The sequence below is a fragment of the Rana temporaria genome, chromosome 10, assembly GCF_905171775.1.
Source record: "Rana temporaria chromosome 10, aRanTem1.1, whole genome shotgun sequence".
Classification (NCBI taxonomy): domain Eukaryota; kingdom Metazoa; phylum Chordata; class Amphibia; order Anura; family Ranidae; genus Rana; species Rana temporaria.
In genome coordinates, this window is record NC_053498.1 from 101,666,071 (window position 1) to 101,672,070 (window position 6,000).

Here is a 6,000-nt window from a genome sequence, read left to right on the forward strand (position 1 = left end):
AATTAGCGACCTGGCACCTGGGGCGGCACAGCTGGGCTATCCTGTGTCTCTATGCGGGGCCGGTCGGTAATTGAGGCCGCGGCTTTGCGACCTTCTGTGGGCCTATGCTTCCTTCTGTGATCTGGCGCCATCTTGTGGTGGCCATTGGTATGACAAGAAGAAAACCAGCAATGCTAATGCTAATGGGGTAGCTGGTTTACATAGATTCATATAGCTTTTTTTTATTATTTTATTTTTTTAAGTAATTTTTTAATTAAGTAATAATTTTCTTGCAAAAAAATGTACTTAGAACCCCCAAAAATGATATATTTATTTTCTAACACCCTATAAAATAAAATTGCGGGCATTGTAATACTTTCTATCACACAATATTTGCACAGAGGTCTTACAAGCGTACTTTTTTTGGAAAAAATACACTTTTTTTAATTAAAAAATATATTTTTTTTATTGTGAAAGATAATGTTACGCCGAGTAAATTGATACCCATTACCCAACATGTCACGCTTCAAAATTGCGTCCACTTGTGGAATGGCGACAAACTTTTACCCTTTAAAATATTTTAACGTTTAAGAAATTCTACAGGTTGCATGTTTTGAGTTACAGAGGAGGTCTAGGGCTAGAATTATTGCTCTCGCTCTACCAATTGTGGCGATACCCAACATGAGTGGTTTGAACACCGCTTTCATATGCGCGCAAGCTCGGCGGGTTGGGGCGCATTCCTAGCTCCTAACTTTTTTAGCTGGCTCCTAGATTCCAAGCAAATTTGTCAAGCCATGCTGTATGAAATCTCTAAGAGCTCAATTGCTTTATGAGATTCCCCTTCCCATGTAATAATGGCAGAGAGCCACCTAAAGGCAGTAAGGCAAACTACACCTGCCTACAACGGAACCATCCAAATAGGTGCAGGTGGGAAGCCCTATTGAAAGCAAGGTGAGCCTAACAACGCCCTCAGCTATTCACGGCTGTTATGTATTGATTACCTGCAGATGATCGACTCTGCATCCAGGGCCCATCATCCATAGGTATTGTGAACAGCTGCAAATTGCTGTGGCTACTGTTGGGCTACCATTTCTTTCAATGGGTCTTCCCGACTGTACTTATTCTCATGGATCCCCTCTAAGCCTCCTGTTGGGGTTCAGATCTACTTCATTGTTTAAATATTCATTATTAAATATTTAGCACTGCTTTGTACAGCAGAATAGAAGAGCTCAGGCCAATGACCAATCCCTTTCCATAAATCAATGAATGATATGATGCCGGGTAATAGAGTGAAACATTTATACTGGCCCTCTTCCTATAAACAGGCTTATAAAGCTCCCAATCATCAATATGTCACAACAACTATACTGTGAAACATTTTATGAGTCATACGCGGCACTGACTCATTTGTATTCATGTTGACTTCTCTAATCTTGTTGGCTCCTTCTTATCATTGGATAAAAATGCTGATTCTCATGTATTATGACAAGTGTTTGATATGAACAACTGTTGCTCACAGAAACCAAATCCAATCCTGCCATCAAAGGTAGCTAGACTCAATATATTTCTATGGAAGCTTCCATTACCAAATTGATTTTTAAGTACAAGTAAAACCAATTAACATGTTAATTTATTTCACAAGTAATTTTCAACATTTTTAAATCTTCAACATAAAGTGTATGTGAACACTAAAGGTCCATTTACTTCCTTGGCCTCGTTCACATTGGCGTACTTAGGCGCACACCCATGCGAGGCCCATGTTTGATCACACAGGATGCACAGATGTTCTGTGCATCCACAAACGGGCAAGTCAGATGGGAAGCAGAGGCTGCACAGACGCTGCTTCTGCTGCCAATTTGACTTCCCTGTAAGTGCGGATCCCCAAAACGCAAACAGAGTGAGTTTAGAGACACACCCGCATGTATATAGATGTCAAATTATGAGCAGCGGCTGTGTTCTTGCAGCTGTGGTGTCTCAATTGACATGAACGAGACCACCTGTACATTAAAGGAACACTAAAGTCCAAATTTTTAGTTTTTTTAAAATAACAAACATGTTATACTTACCTCCACTGTGCAGCTCGTTTTGCACGGAGTGGCCCCGATCCTGGTCTTCTGGGGTCCCTCGGCGGCTGTCTCGGCTCTTCCTCGCAAAAGCTTTCTACCTTCATGCGAGCGAGCGAGCATGGTGGAAAGCTTTTGCGTGCGCGTTCCAGTGATACAGCAGCGGCCATAGCCGCCGACTGTATCACTCGGCCCCGCCCCCCAGCGCTCCGCGTCATCCGCTGTGATTGACAGCAGCGCCAGCCAATGGCTGCGCTGCTATCAATCCGCCCAGCCTAGCCAATCAACGGCCAGGCTGGGAACCCGAGAACATCACATGGACGCGCCCAGGAATTTCGAATGGTCAGGTAAGTAAAACGGGGGGCTCGGGGGGGGGGGGGGGCGATACCATCGGATGTTATTTTATCTTAATGCATAGGATGCATTAAGGTGAAAAAACATTTACCTTTACAACACCTTTAATCTGACCAGATTTTAAAAATTAAATCCGGGGACATATTTGTTTTATACTAGTAATGGCATCAATCAGCGACTCTCTGCCCATCGCCGTAGCCGCCTGCCTCACAGCCTGTCAAGTCTTACTCTCCGGGCCCCGGCTACTACTGGGTGGGGAGTGGAGGAAGATCACTCCACCAGGGAAGGCAAGGAGATAAGCAGGCAGGCAGCAGGGACTTGAGCCAAGGCAGAAGAACATGCGAGCGGAGCCGAATGGGCATGCACCCGAAACTGAAAAAAAGATTCCCTCCGCTCCAAACCAGGACATGATCATCAGAAAGGGGCACATGTAGGAGAGGCAGAGCGGGGGGGTGTAATTCAGAATCATTTTTTTTGACTGTCTTTGAAATTGCCCCAGCCCCTGGGGACAGTGTCCTCAATTCCGGGGACTGTCCCCTGAAACCGGGGATGTCTGGTCACCCTACTGTACATGGATGCAAGGAACGTCTGTGCATACAGTGCGGGTAAAACACGCCTTTGTGGTGAAAATTATTGGGCTGCCAATGCAACTCATTCATAATACAAATTGCACATGGACCATTTTTTGTACTGCAATGCCCTACCCTGAATTGTGGCACATTGAGAAGCAGGTATGTTACCCTAGTGCCATGGGTTGCCATTAAAAATGTGTGTAAATGGGCCCTAACTCTCCTGGGTGTGTCCCTGATCCACTGTAACAGGAATGTTAACATGGCCCCACTTTCACTTTGAACCCTGCCATTCTGACTTCCTTTGAGAAATCTATGTCCCTTTAAGTTGGGGAAGTGGCTACATCCAGTCCCTCTTAATAAATGCGGAGTTCGTAATTACTACACTATATTGGCGCTTCCTTCTCATCCCCTCCATACCAATTGGGATCCCCACTGTGAGACCCAATATGTTTTGAAGATTCCATACCCCACGGACAGGCGAACCGTGTTTAAGACACAGGCAACATATCTCCACATTTTGAAACAGCACCTGGCCAGGTCGAAATTGGGCTTATTAATTTGCTGTAACCTCACAGCAGTGAGGTAAGAGGCCACCTATCCACCATCACAAGAAGAGCACCCCAGTGTGAATACCATATTAAGAATTGGCACATAGTTCATTCATTATGCATTAAGATATTCATAGGTTGTTTTTTGTACTGAGAATCATTTGGATTATCACATTTGCATGTTTGCACTTATATTAGCACTTTAGTTCTTTTTTTGCACTTTACCATTGCCACAGTATTTGCTGTTAAGATTGTTTCTCATAGGCAGTGTTTTTTCATATAACACCAGTGTTTCAATCTGTTCCATATTGTTTAGCAATCAGCATCAATACCTGGAACTTTCCCGTATTGGGATTCATTTTGCACATTATATTATTTTAAACAGCTCAGCACTACTTTTATACACAATGGCCCAGATTCACATAGGAGATACGACGGCGTATCTCCAGATACGCCGTCGTATCTCTGAGTCTGAGCCGTCGTATCTTGGCGCCTGATTCAAAGAATCAGATACGCCAGAATTTGTATAAGATACGACCAGCGTAAGTCTCTTACACCGTCGTATCTTAACTGCATGTTTACGCTGGCCGCTAGGTGGGTGTACGCTGATTTACGCCTAGAAATATGTAAATCAGCTATATACGCCAATTCACGAACGTACGCCCGGCCGTCGCATTACAGATACGCCGTTTACATTAGGCTTTTCCCGGTGTAAAGTTACCCCTGCTATATGAGGCGTAGATGAGGCGTACCAATGTTAAGTATGGACGTCGGAACAGCGTCAAATTGTTCACGTTTTACGTCGTTTGCGTAAGTCGTTCGCGAATAGGGCTGTGCGTCATTTACGTTCACGTCGAAAGCATTGGCTTCTTGCGGGTTAATTTGGAGCATGCGCACTGGGATACTTTCACGGACGCGCATGCGCCGTTCGTAAAAAGCGTCATTTACATGGGGTCACATTAAATTTACATAACACACGCCCACATCTTCCACATTTGAATTAGGCGGGCTTATGCCGGCCTATTTACGCTACGCCGCCGCAACTTTGAGAATACTGCACTTGCCTGTCAAAGTTGCGGAGGCGTAACGTAAATAGGATACGTTACGCCCGCACAAAGATGCGCGCTTCTACGTGAATCTGGGCCAATATTTTTAGGTATTTTTTCTGTACCTTCATGGTCTTTAAAAAGATAAAACATGGAAAATGTCCATGAATTGCAGAGCTGTATTGCATGTGTTTGTTTTTTTGCATTGACATATGCTTTAAAATATCTAGGGATTCTGCAATGAGGGTTCAATGAGGGTCCAAGTTTAGGAACTTCCTGTTATAGGATGACAATCATCTTCCAAATGTGTCTCCGTCACCGTCTCATACAAGGCTTTCAATGTAGACTATAGGTGGCTATTTCTTAATCCACTTTGGCTTTTGTAACTCTTGGTGCAGTTGAAATTATGGCACTCAGTAGGTCTTAGTGCATTTTAATATATGTCTTGACTTGTATTTTCATTCATTTCTGTGGGCCCAAAAAGAACGGCAGTGCAGAAGACATCACACCGTTTCTTGTGACACACCGCACTGCAGCATAGAGATCTGAACACGTTTTGTGCTTGCTGCGGAATCCATGCGGTAGCTGTCTATGTTGTACCATGACAAGACCCTTAGATGTGCAAATAGCCTAAAACAGGTAGGACAATTACTTTTTGCTAATAAAGAACTACAAGTCCAAGAATGTCTTGAAAGATAATACATGCTGAGGCTTATAGAATCAAAGCGTCTGGGTTACCATCAGGCATCTGCATGAAGACGGACACAAAAGATGTCAGCATTTGTATGATGTTGTCCATAAGGAGTTGTCACCGCTGGATTTGGTGATAATTAAGGCTGTACATATAAATACATGCTGTGTATTGACCACACTGCTTTTTGTAGAATTATAGCACTGCAGGTTCTGATGTGAGATGTTGTGCTGGAAGAGTGTAGACATATGTTATACCGTAGATCTTTATTAATATAGTTCTTTAACATGACCTGTACAAATCAGAATTTTAACTCTCTAAGGCCTCGTACACACGACCGTTTTCCTCGATAGAATCCATCGAGAAACTTGGTGGGAGAGCTTTTTTGCAGAGGAAACCGGTCGTGTGTACGTTTTTCATCGAGGAAACAAGTTCTCTTTTTCCTCGACGGGAGTCTCAATTTCCTCATCGGGCTAGTTTTCGACAAGAAACACGATCATGTGTATGCTAAGAAACCTGCGCATGCTCAGAATAAAGTATGAAATGGGAGCGCACCTTCGGTAAAAGTAGCGTTTGTAATGGAGATAGCACATTTGTCAAGCTGTAACAGTCTGAAAAGTGCAAATCGTCTCTTACCAAACTTTTACTTAACACGCAGTAACATGAGATTAGCAAAAGCAGCCCCCAGGGTTGTGCCATTGTATGTGTTGTACGTCACCGCGTTTAAGAACGAGGTGATTTTGTCTT